The sequence below is a fragment of the Martes martes genome, assembly GCF_963455335.1.
Source record: "Martes martes genome assembly, chromosome: 11".
Classification (NCBI taxonomy): Eukaryota; Metazoa; Chordata; class Mammalia; order Carnivora; family Mustelidae; genus Martes; species Martes martes.
The window spans coordinates 28,210,795-28,223,724 of record NC_137899.1 but is presented as its reverse complement, the minus strand read 5'-3'; the positions used below and the strand labels follow the sequence as shown (position 1 = coordinate 28,223,724).

At 32.1% G+C, this 12,930-nt stretch overlaps 1 pseudogene across 1 annotated transcript in view; it reads left to right on the top strand.

Moving 5' to 3' along the window:
• The window catches only part of LOC308352437 (cadherin-related family member 3-like), a 149,483-nt pseudogene that overhangs the window by 38,145 nt on the left and 98,408 nt on the right, over window positions 1-12,930 (top strand). Inside the window, exons 9-10 of the transcript in view lie at window positions 5,660-5,805; window positions 12,037-12,221. The product of the transcript in view is annotated as a cadherin-related family member 3-like (transcript). The remainder of the gene's footprint in view (window positions 1-5,659; window positions 5,806-12,036; window positions 12,222-12,930) is intronic.

The window sequence follows — 12,930 nt, the reverse complement described above, 5'->3', positions numbered from 1 at the left end:
AAAATGAAAGCAATAGACCTATAATAGTCTGAAAGCACTTTGAAAAACTAGAGCTTACATTTATTTCCATTTATCTGATGACATTTACATAGCTGGGAAAATAACCTTTCATGATTCCCTGACTTTTATTCATCCTAGACCAAGCATATTTTCTTTATTATATGTATAACTTGAATAAAGGGTATATCTTCATATTATTTCTGGTTTTAACATAATAAAATACAGTGAATTAATAAATAATAAATGACAAGATAATTACAGATTAAGAGGTGGTAAAGAAGAAGAAATACAAGGTAATCCATCAGTCTAGATTTTCTGAGAGTTTTATGGTAGCCTTATGATCTCTATTCCAATTTATAAGACAAATTTTGGTTTCTTGATTGGATAATATATTATTATAAATCATTAATAAGTGGGAATATATACTATATTTCTCCCTTTAATTATTAGAGCAAACTAAGTTTTTTCCATTTATTCATACTTTACCAATTGGCTCACAAACATAGCTTAGAGAGGAGAATATGGTTGAAACAGAAGTTTAGGGCATAGCTTGCTGGAGAATTTAGTCTGTATATAATTTTTCTGGTGACCTGATTATAATGAGGCATTGATCAGCACTTCAGTTTCAGGTTTTTTGCTCATGTGAATTTTAGACGGAGGAAAAATATAAGTTCTGGTTTCCCAGATTCAGAAACTCCAGGTATGTGACCGTGTGAATGTGTGCAAGGAGATAGGGTGAGGGAGTGTGGATGTGTGTGTTTAGGGTATGTGGATATATATCTGGGTTTAGGCCAGGATATATGTATGCATGTGGAAGATGTGTGTCTATGCAAATATTAATTGAAATACATATTTATATGTATATTTTCCATACATAAAACTTATAATTTCTGAATTTTATTGCAAAAGTCACTGGGAAAGAACAACAAAAATCTTGGAAAATGTTATTTTTCTTAACAAATCCAAAACTATAATAGTAAGAGGAGAAACAAAGAAAAAGAATTTTTTGTGTGAGAAATTTTAATGGGTTTTAGTCAAACATATGCCAACTTTGGTTGTTCACTTATAGACAAGTAGAAATCAGTTAATGCACCCATAAAAATGACTGTGATGTCTTCAGGAAAATCCACATCTCCCAGGTTTTACTGTTTTTCTTTGGGCCAGAAACTGGGTGTAAATCTTTAAAAATATAATGTCTTGGGGCGCCTGGGTGGCTCAGTTGGTTGAGTAACTGCTTTCAGCTCAGGTCATGATCCCGGACTTCCAGGATCGAGTCCCGCATCGGGCTTCCAGCTCCTTGGGGAGTCTGCTTCTCCCTCTGACCTTCTCCTCTCTCATGCTCTCTCTCACTCATTCTCTCTCAAATAAATAAAATCTTAAAAAAAAAATAAAAATAAAAATATGATGTCTTTACTGAATCCTTTTCAAAATAGTATTTGTCTTGAAACTGAGCCCAGCTATAAGTATGGGTGGTAACAGTGAAGACGAACATGATACTATCCATAATAAATAAATAAATAAATAAATAAACAAACAAACAAATAGTCTTTGTCTAAAGGAGTATTTTATTGTGCCATACCAAAAACCGTTACAAAGATGAGATCAAATGGCTTCTTCCAAATAATTCAGTACATGTGCCTCCTTGAGATACATTTTCTGAGCATACAAGAAGGAATGACTTACTTATATATTAGAAAAATATATAAATGCAAAACTAGATAATAAACTAATTATAAAACCAATGATATCTATTTATTAAAAAAAAGCTTTAATACTTAAGTATAAAAATATTTGGAAAAATGTGCAGCTAAAAATATGAAAGAATTTTCAGATTGCTTTTGAAGTCTGGAATGGAGAGAGTTTAGCTTTTATTTTATGGACACTGTCTTTAGAAAATTAATTTGGGTTTAGTTAGGTCTTGGCAAATAATTACATCAAAACCGTCAGTTCAGAATCTGTGCTTCTCCAATATGTTAACCATTTGTGTGTGTGTGTGTGTGTGTGTGTTTAAGTTTTCAATATTAAATTCTTCAGTTAATAACACTGCCTACTTTGCTTTGGGTTTGCATAATGGTATTATTTCTTAAAAAAAAGGAAATGTTTTTTGGACTATGAAACAAATTTTAACATAAGAATTAATGTAAACCTCAACACTAAAATAATAAAGGTATTTCAATACACTTCAATAAGAATAATTTTCAGTATTTTCAAGAATTTTAAAAACTTACATAAATTGAAATTTTAAAAATATCAAATTCATATCATTGCATTTTCATATTCACATAGGTAAAGCAAAAATTTCATTTAACACAATAAAATTAGAAGTCTATCTAATTCCTTTTACTTTTCCCATTAGACTTTATTTAAATATTATTTTACTTTCTGTATTTGTTTCTTCAGGTATGTATAAAAGTTGGAGAAAGGATTATCTCCATATTCAAAAGCACAGAGCTGATACAATGTTCTCAGTAATTAAATAAAATTACACTTTTTATGGTCATGAATTACCTGGAGAATTGCTTCCATCCTTGGCTTTACCTATAGAGACCTAGCCTAAGTCTTTTTCCTCTCAATGTTCTGGTCAAATTTCCAATTTGCAAACATTTGGAAAGAAGAAGTATGAGGGGATAGAAAAAAAACAAAATAAATCACTTTCCTACCAAATAATTCTAGGAAATGGGACCACTTGAATTTCAAATGTTTTCCAGTTTCTTTAATAATTTCTCAATGTTTCCAGTAGTCATTTACAGCGCACTTTTTAAAAAATATCAGCTTACTTGGAACAAGCCTTTATAAACTGCAAACATTTTGACCTGGACTTTTTTCACTGTGTAAGAGTTAGAGAAAAAATAGAAAGCAGCAACTGTTTCTCCATGACAATTGGCTAAGGCTTATCATAATGCATTTACTCTGGTATTGTAGGGTCATCTCTCATATTATCAACTTTGCTGTTTTTCATTCACTCCCAAATGACGTGCTTTGGTTCTTTTTGTTTCTTTAATTTTTTTTTTTTAAGATTTTATTTATTTATTTGACAGAGAGAGATCACAAGTAGGCAGAGAGGCAGGCAGAGAGAGAGGGAGAAGCAGGCTCCCTGCTGAGCAGAGATCCCGATGCGGAACTCGATCCCAAGGCCCTGAGACCATGACCTGAACCAAAGGCAGAGGCTTTAAACCATTGAGCCACCCAGGCGCCCCTGTTTCTTTACTTTTATATAATGTTCAGGGTTAACTGTATGAAAAAAAAGCTCAATTGACATTTTGATTTTAATTGCATTGAGTGTTTAAATTCGTTTGAAGAGAATTAGTATCTTTATCATCCATAAATCTGGAGGATTTCTTCATTTATTCAGAACTTCATTAAGTATTTCAGTAACATTTTGTGCTTTTCTCCATAAAATTTTGTATTTTTACACATTGCATATATGACATTTCTAGATTACTTGGATTTTGTTGCTAACTATCCATTCCTAGTTATTCTTCAGTGTTATAGAGGAAACAATTGATTTTTATGTCTTGATCTTGAAAACAACAACTTTACTAATGCCTCATATTGATTCTAATAATTTCTAGATAATCTTTGAATTTCTATATGTTAATATTCATAAAAAATCTATGAAAATTACAGTTGCTTCTTTCCATTGTAACATTTTTTTCACCCGCTTAGAGAATTATAGTTTTTAAAAATCTATTAAAGTTCTAAGTTACTTCAATATATTTTCTATTATTACACTATCTTTTGTGTTTCTGTCATATAATGTACCCCATATAAGGTAGTTTTCAATATAGATGCTATACTCAATTTGCTAATATTTCAATTTAATTCTGGAATTTTAATCTTGGTTGTTCCTCCTGCCCTTTGCTGACAAAGCTCAAGGTGGTGGGTTCACTCATGCTTTGTTTGTTTGCTAGCTTGTTTGTTTGTTTTTCCCATACATGAGCTCATCTTTAAAAGAGCTTTACATGTTTACATATTTGGACAGTGTTGAGCAAATGTCTCTCCAAAAGGGTTTTTAATCTTTTGACTCTACCAGGCATCCCTAAGGCATCACTGGTCTCAGGAAAGTTTATCTGCTAATTTCATGGCTTAGCTATTCTTGGCCCAAATATTAGTATAGTCTTAACTATTATGGGTTCTCTCTCTCTCTCAATCTTTCTTTCTTCCTCTCTCTCATATTTCCATGATATTCTGGAAGGATCATGGCAAATTATTTTACTCTGGCCACCAAATTGATCTCAGAGCAAATTTTCATTTGATCAACTTTCAACCCTCCTTTGATTTACATATCAGTGTTCTCATTAGAATTGGATTTCCTCCATGGTAAGGTTATTTCTATTTTAGTTCTTGTCTTTAGTTTATTGCACCATGCATTCTATGGTCAGTGTTCAGGAAATATTCTTGTATGAAAGCATGGATTCTCTCTACCAATTTCAAGGGTCTCTGTGTTTGGTGACTTAAAACAGTGAGAAACAATGAATTCATTGGTCTGAAACATTTTATTCAATCTCTGTTGTATGCCTAGTACCATGTTGTCACTCTTACCTTGATTTCTAAAACATCACATCACATAGAAAGCTCAATAAGATATAATCTCATACAATTAAAAGAACTTTAAAGTGCTTTTTTTGCTTATACACATAACCTACTTATTAATTATAGAATTACATTTAATAAAACAAAAATCATTCTTTGACTTTATCAGATTTATTAGTTATTATTTTACTAAACTTACATTTCTTAATTATTTGGTCATTGGAATATTAACTTTTAAAATAAAATTTTACAACTTTTTTTTTGCAGTTTCTAAAGTCTCCATGATTTCTCAAAATTTTCCAAAAGTAAGATTAACTCCACATAATTTTTAGGTAAGCAATGGTTAATTTAAGTATTTAAATGTTAAGATTTAATCTCTGAAACTATTTTTATAATGGAGTAAATATCCGTATTTTGCTATTATTACAACTGCCAATTTTCTTATAGATATTCAAAGTGACTTAGAAGGCAAACATCTATGAACTCTATATGATTTCTCTTTTTACATACAGTGCAAGTTAACCTCATTTATATTTTGTTCTTGATATCATAGAAGAAAGTCAACTTTATTCGGTGGAATAAAAATTCAAAGCTTTCTTCTTGCTATTTATCTTTAATAAGTAAATATTGTAGAAAATGTATATTGATACATTCATATGACAAAATTAATGTAGCTATTAAAGAGGATTTGGACAATAAGTACTTGTTAATATGGAAATATTTCCAAACATATATAAAATGAAAAAGTGATTGCAGAAGTGTACAGAGTATTTTGTATTCTGGAATAAAGTATAATTTACCAGTCAGTAGAAAGTCTAGGGAAAGGGTATAGGTAGGAGGAAACTTTTAACTTTGCTTTATAAAGCACAAACACACACACACACACACACACATATATATATATAAAATCTATCTGTGTGCGTGTGTGTGTGTGTGTGTGTGTGTATATATATATATATATATATATATATATATAGTGATTTGTAAAGTAATTTTTTAAGGCCAGGGGCTTAAAACTCTTACAGGATATGTATCACATAAAATTTAAAATATTTATTGTGTGACATAGATGAAAAGAGACATTTGTTTACACTAAGTGATAAAAAAAATCCCTTTTGTCCCCCAGATACATACCAGATGCATCTATAAATATTTATGAAAATCTGCCTGTTGGAACAAAGCTAGTCAAGTTGACAGCAACTGATAGAGACATAGGGGACTTGGGGCATTATGAGTGTATAGGTACACGAAAAGAATTTTTAATAAATGAAGGTAGAGTACTTTTTGTTGTTAATCATTTAATAAAGTATAAAGTAAAGTACATTTTCACTAGTTAAAAATAAGCCTGATTATCTTCCATTAGGATAAAATATTTTTTTAAAATATTCAGTAGTATATTTAACATGTTTTGTTTGAGGTAAAATGTGATCTCCTTCTTTCTCAGAGGTATGGATACACTCTGCACAATGTGTCTGCGCTAGGGGACTTCCAAACAATTCAGACCCACAGCAGGATTCCCTGGGATTTTATTGTATGATTTCTTTCTAAGAAGTGGATTTTCCCATGGAACCCATGATACTAGTCATATAAACTGAATATTTATTCCTCATTGTACATTCTCACAAGCACTTGGCATACATAATAATTTCTTTGGGTCTTTACTTTCCTAATCCTCATCTGATGTATGATGCCTGGACAGGAATCTTAATTTATCCAAGCTCATACACCTAATTTGCATGGTAGAATTTACACTGAAATCAATCTGCTTGATTATGATACTTGTAACTCTAAGTACATTCTATATGACCACAATTTAGGAGCCCTTTCCCCTAACAACCAAGGCATAATGCAAAGGGAGAAGAGAAAGGAACATTTCTCTTCTTAAAAGGTTATGTACATTTTCATACATGAAAAGAACAGTATTAAATGCTCACTGTCTATTATATCAGCAGAAAGAATCCCATGTAGGAAGTAGACTCTGAGATTGAAGAGGAAGGTGATCTATGGAAGACAGGACCGATGGTAAGTCAGCGCTTAAGCAAAAGGAGAAGGCTGTCAAAACATGTAGTGAGGACAACAGAATGACAGCAGAAATGGGACAGTAATTACAGATGGGAAGATTGATAAAATAACTATGCTAAATATAAATGGAGGCTGGTTTCTCCTGTCAACATGGGATACAAGTGTAGAAAATGAGAAAATACAATGAACAATATGAGGATGAGTTTAAATCAAAGGCTTTAGAGTAAACTTAAGTTTTTCATTTTATGTATATGTGCAGGAAGATATGTATGTGTGTGTGTGTATGTGTGTAGTTACATAAATAAATATTGATGCAATTGTATGTGTGCATGCACACACACACACACACACACACACACACACACAGTTCTGTAGTTACGTATCCTGAAAGAGTGAAAAAGCTTAGGAGGATGATACCACAATAGAAATGAACACAGCTAGTAAGCAAATACTGACTTTTAAATGACATTTTATCCTATAAGAACTCTTCAGAGAAAAGGCGTTTTTTGTTTGTTTGTTTGTTTGGTTTTTTTTGGTTTTGTTTTTTGAGATGACTGGAATTAGGATACAAGATGAACTTGTAATGTGACAGAAAGCAAGAATGCGCTCAAAGAATGATGAGGGGGCACCTGGGTGGCACAATCGGTTAAGCATCTGACTCCTGGTTTCCACTCAGGTTGCAATCTCAGGGTCACTGGGATCTAGCCCCGCATGGGGGTCTGCACTAACGTGGTCTGTTTGAGATTCTTTCTCCCCCTTTCTCGCACTGCCCCTCCCACTGTGCACGCTCTCTCTCTCCCTGAAAATAAATAAATAAATCTTAAAAAAAAAATAAAGAATGGTGAGAATATGTTAAAAAGTCACAGAAATCAGCTTGAACAGCTCCCCCTAGCCAATATGAACATCAAAATAAATAATAGTTGCAGATTATAATGCATTATATAAAATAGGATACCATGATTCCATAAAGATATAAGTACATAAATTGACAGTTTGATGGTGAACTAATGCTTATATATTTTCACAAATACCTTACCACAAAATATATATTAAATGCAAAGAATAAAATAGAATTTTGGAGTGGTAGACACATTCTAGTCAAGTAATTAAAGTGGACTTCAACAGTAATGGGACAAACTGATAGCATACAATAAGAACACAGATTAACTTTTGTGATATTTAATCCCAAACTACATAACCCAAATCTTACTATGAGCTGATATCAGACAAATCCTTTTTGAGGAAAATTCTTCAAAATTGCCAGCCTTAAATCTTCAAAATGCTCTTAAAACTTAAGGCCAGGGGTGCCTGGGTGGCTCAGTGGGTTAAATCCTCTGCCTTCGGCTCAGGTCATGATCTCAGGGTCCTGGGATCGAGCCCCACATCAGGCTCTCTGCTCAGCAGGTAGCCTGCTTCCTCCTTTCTCTCTCTCTCTCTCTCTCTCTGCCTGCCTGTGTACCTGTGATCTCTTTCTGTCAAATAAATAAATACATAAATAAATAAATAAATAAATAAACTTAAGGCCAGATTAAAGAACTTCCCGGATTGAAGGAGACTAAAGAGGCATGGTAATGTGATTCTGAACTGGATATTTTTGCTATAAAAATATTATTGAGACAACTGGTCAAACTTGAAAGATGGAAGTCTCAATGTTAGATATATCAATGTTAACTTCAGGATTTTGTTTTTGTTGTGATAATGTCGGAGAATGCTCTTTAAGAACTGTACATTAAAATATTTGGAGATGATGAATATCACATAACAAATTTATTTATTTTAAAAAATATTTATTTATTTATTTGACACAAAGAGACAGAGAGAGAGGGAACACAAGCAGGGCAAATGGGAGAGGGAGAAGCAGGCCTCCCGCTGAGCAGGGAGCCAAATGTGGGGACTGAGTCAGGACCCCAAGATCATGACCTGAGCCGAAAGCAGACGCTTAATGACTGAGCCACCCAGGTGCCCCACCAACTTATTCTTAAATGGTTGAAGAGGAAAAAAAATCTCTACCTGTTTGCGATTATTTAAAACATTTAACAATTATAAAGCCTTAAAAAGTAGAAAGAAAAGAAAAGATAGATACAGAAGACATGCAGAGAAGAGAAAACATCTCTAAAGAAATCATACTCTAAAACTTCCTGAGGAAGCACACAAAAAGCAAGAGGATGGAACAAATACTAAAAAGTGTCATTCAATAACATGCTCTTAAAAAAAAAGATTCAATGCTACATATTAAAAAAGGAAAAATAGGTTTCTGGAAAACCAATACAGAATGGCTGAATCTAAGACATACTGTAATAAAATAATAGATATTAACAAAAAAGGGGAAAAAATACTTGGGCCCCTAAGAAGAAAGACTGAGTCACTTATAAGAGTGATAATTAAATTATAAACAGATTAACAGATTATAATTAAATTATAAACAGATTTTTCTACAGTATGTTTTGCAAGTTCATGGAATAGCATATTTAGGAAACTTGAGGACACAAAATATGACTTAGGAAATTTATACATAAGAAAATGACCTCATAGATTAAGAAAGCAGATACAATTTTAGGAATATGAAAGCATTAAGGAAATATTGTTCCTTTAAGTTCTTTCTGAGGAATTCACTAGAGAATGTACTCCAGACAACCAAAATAGCTGGAGAGATATCAGCATGAGAAATGGTGAGAATTGGATATATAGTTACTTATAGAACTAAAAATAAGTAATGTTTATAAAGGACAGAGTGTGTGTGACACATAGAGGGCTCGTGTTTTGTAAATATAGATACAATAAAATTATTTAATAAGCAACTCACTAGTGAAATATTATTAGTTTTTATTTTTGTTGATTTTTGTTATTTTTTTTTTCTCTTTGCATACATCCACCTACTCTAACCTCACCCTACCTGGTGCTGAAAGAACAAAAGCACGTAGAGTAAGAGGGAAAAAAAAAAAAAAAAAGAAGGGAATGGAAGAACAATGGGGGGAAGCTGATCTTAGTAGATATTAAAGCATAATTCCTCTGAATTGCAAACTGTAATACTAATAAATGATTAGGTAGTAAGACATATGTAACAGAATATAAAATCTTGATAAGAGTTCCAAATGATCATGAAAATACAGCATTCAGTAAAACTGCAGAAAAGAATGGACATTTTAATAAATGCTATAATAACTGGATAGTATTAGGAAAAATGTAATTTTTTATACCATATACCAGAAAAAAATCAAATAGATTTTTTTTAAATGCAACCATATAAAAAGTATGAATAAATTTATAACCCTGGAGTAGAGAAAACTTTTCTAACTATAACTCAAAATCCAAAAATTACATGAGAATAAATTGATGAATCTAAAATAATCATCATGTCATCATCACAACAACATTTTTATGGCAAAAAAATCACCATAAGCAAAGCAAAAATACAAATAAGATATTGGGAAAATATTGGCATATTAGAAGAAATAAAAGTAACAATCAAGTATGACAATGGACTAAAGAATCAACAGTTTAGAGGAGTTGCAAATGACTAAACCATAAGAAAATATGCTCAATTTTGCTCATAGTAAAGTAAAACATTGAAATAATAGCACATTATTGCTTTTAACCTATCAGATTAGCAAAACCTCATGTTTGATTTTCTGTTAGGCTGTAGGAAACTAGACCTCATATACTCTGGTGAAAATGAAAACTACTCAACCCTTGCTAACCCTTACTAAGGAAATTTGGCTGAATCAAAGATAATTGCGTATACATTTCCATTTTGACTCCGTAATCTCACCTCTACAAAATATCCCAAAATAACTCGGAAAAAATATAAAAGACCTATGCAAATGCTATTCATTGCTGCATTATTTAATAGCAAGATTGAAAATATACATAGGATACTGTTTGTATAATCTGTGTTTGTATATAAACTTGTTTGTATACAACTAGACAATAGAATAATCTGTACCTAGAAAAAAAAGTGAGAAATTTATCTTGGTATATTATGTCATAATCACCAAGATATATCAAGGGGGAGAAGGTAGAGAAGAGTATGTCCTTTATCAAGGAAAGAAAACAGAATTATGTAACAAAAGTTTTAAAATGTGGGAGAACCTTATAGAGTTAGGAAATACATCGACCAAGTATAAAGTATAGATTTTATTTAGATGATAATTTGAAAAGCAACGAAACCTCAAAGACAATCCAATGAATTTGACCATTACTGGAAATATGATGATGCTAATAAATTAATGTCATGTTTTTAGGTATGATAATTATATCACAGTTATATTTTAAAGGAAGAGTCCTTCACCTTTAAGGGTAGATAAGAAAATATTTACAAATGTTATGACATGTTTGGGATCTTCTTCAAAATAATCCAGGTAGAGGATAAAGCAGGAAATGCCACAGATGAAAAAACTGTGGCACGTATTGTCATTATTGAAGTGATATGTACACGCAAGCTTATTGCATTCTTTTTTTGGATTTGGTATATGTTATTTTTTAAAATAAAAAATGTTTTATTCCGGAAAATATATGCCCCATGATAATAAGCTATGAAATAAGATATTGCAGTAAGTTTTATCTGTAAAATAATACAATTTGAAAAACTGATAGAAAAAAAGATATTAAGATTAAAGATTAGGGTGCCTGCGTGGCTCAGTCAGTTAAGCGTCTTCAGCTCAGGTCATGATGTCAGGGTCCTGGGATCGAGGCCCACATCAGGTACCCTGCTCAGTAGGAAGCCTGCTTCTCCCGCTCCCACTCCCCCTGCTTGTGTTCCCTCTCTCTCTGTGTCTCTCTGTGTCAAATAAATAAATAAAATCTTTAAAAAAATAAAAAGAAAAAAAGATTAAAAATTAAATTAAGATATTAAAGATATTTAGTATTTCTTTAATTGAATTCACTCTATTTCTGTTGTCTCCCAGATACATAATGTCCAATCAGTCACAATATGGTTATCAATTCTACCTGCTAATTATGAGTTAAAATCCTTTCTTTCCTTCGCTATTGGAATTCAACATCTTTCACCCAGTCTTGAGCAATGCATTTTACTTTTCTCGAAATGTTCTGTTCTTGCATTATTTTTACTCTCCCATCACGTCTAATCGCGTATCTGGAGCATCCATCCAATTTCTTCCCACTTCTTTGGCGACTCTTTGCCCCTAATCTCCTCCTAACATTCATTCCACCTCAGCCTTCTCTGCCTGGATGTCCTGTGCTCATTTTTCAACACTCAGCCCAAACTTCTCTGTGGATTCCATACCTCCACTCACCATGACCCTTCTATGAAATATTTTCTGATCTACACAGTTGAGGAGGCTTCTTTTTTCCCTGTCATTAACCATTCTCCACAGATCCTCAATGGTGACTGGTTTATGAGATTCATCAGGTCAACAACTGTGATTTGTCCTTTATCCCCAGAACTATTTTATCCATATCATTATTTTTATTCTTAACATATTCATCTTGTGAATGTTGAACAAAATTGCATCTGTCTTTTAGAGACAGGAGAGGTCACAAATGCCTATCTTTTGGATTATGAAGATGCAGCCACCCCACATTCTTGGGTACTATATTTTATATCTTATGACGATGGACAAGGGCATTCTACAACTGGAACACTCACAGTGATTCTTCAAGATGTTAATGACAGACAACCCACTTCGATGCACTCAGGATATTTACATGTAAGGTATTACAGAAATTTGGCCTTCAGATTTTGGCATAGAGAACAAAAGAGAGTAAAGTTAATGGATAACCAACATACCTTTCCTGGAAAGAAGAATCCCTTCATCCCATCCTTACTATATTGTCAAATAATGCTTCTCTTTTTTTTGCCCTGTAACAACTGAACCTGCTTTAGTTTGCTTCAAAAATTATAAAATTTAAAACTAGAAAGGACCCCAAATGATGACCATTGTTTAGCTCCTTGCTTTCAGGGAAATAAGTTTCACATTTAAAAATTCTAATATATATATATTATAAATTTTTGTAAATATATATATACACACTTGATACATATATATAAGTTTTATATATCTATATAAAAGTTACAAATCTTTCTTTAAAATTATTGACATTAATTGCAAACATGCTTCTTCTGGTATTTTAAAATTACATAGAGATTTAAAAATACAAGTATATTCTTATTCCCATTATATAAATGGAGTACCAAATATGTAAAATTTAATTTACTTACAAAATTTATAATACTAATCAGCAAGAAATTAGATCTTGAAACCTAGATTTCCTGATTGTTGGTACATTTTTCTTTACAGAATACCTGATTGCTTAGAACTCTTAACCTAGTCTGGGAGTATTCTGAAAACACTCTTCTTTGGCATTCTAGTTATGTTATCTCATTCCAACAGTGTGTGTAATAATCCACCCCTGAAG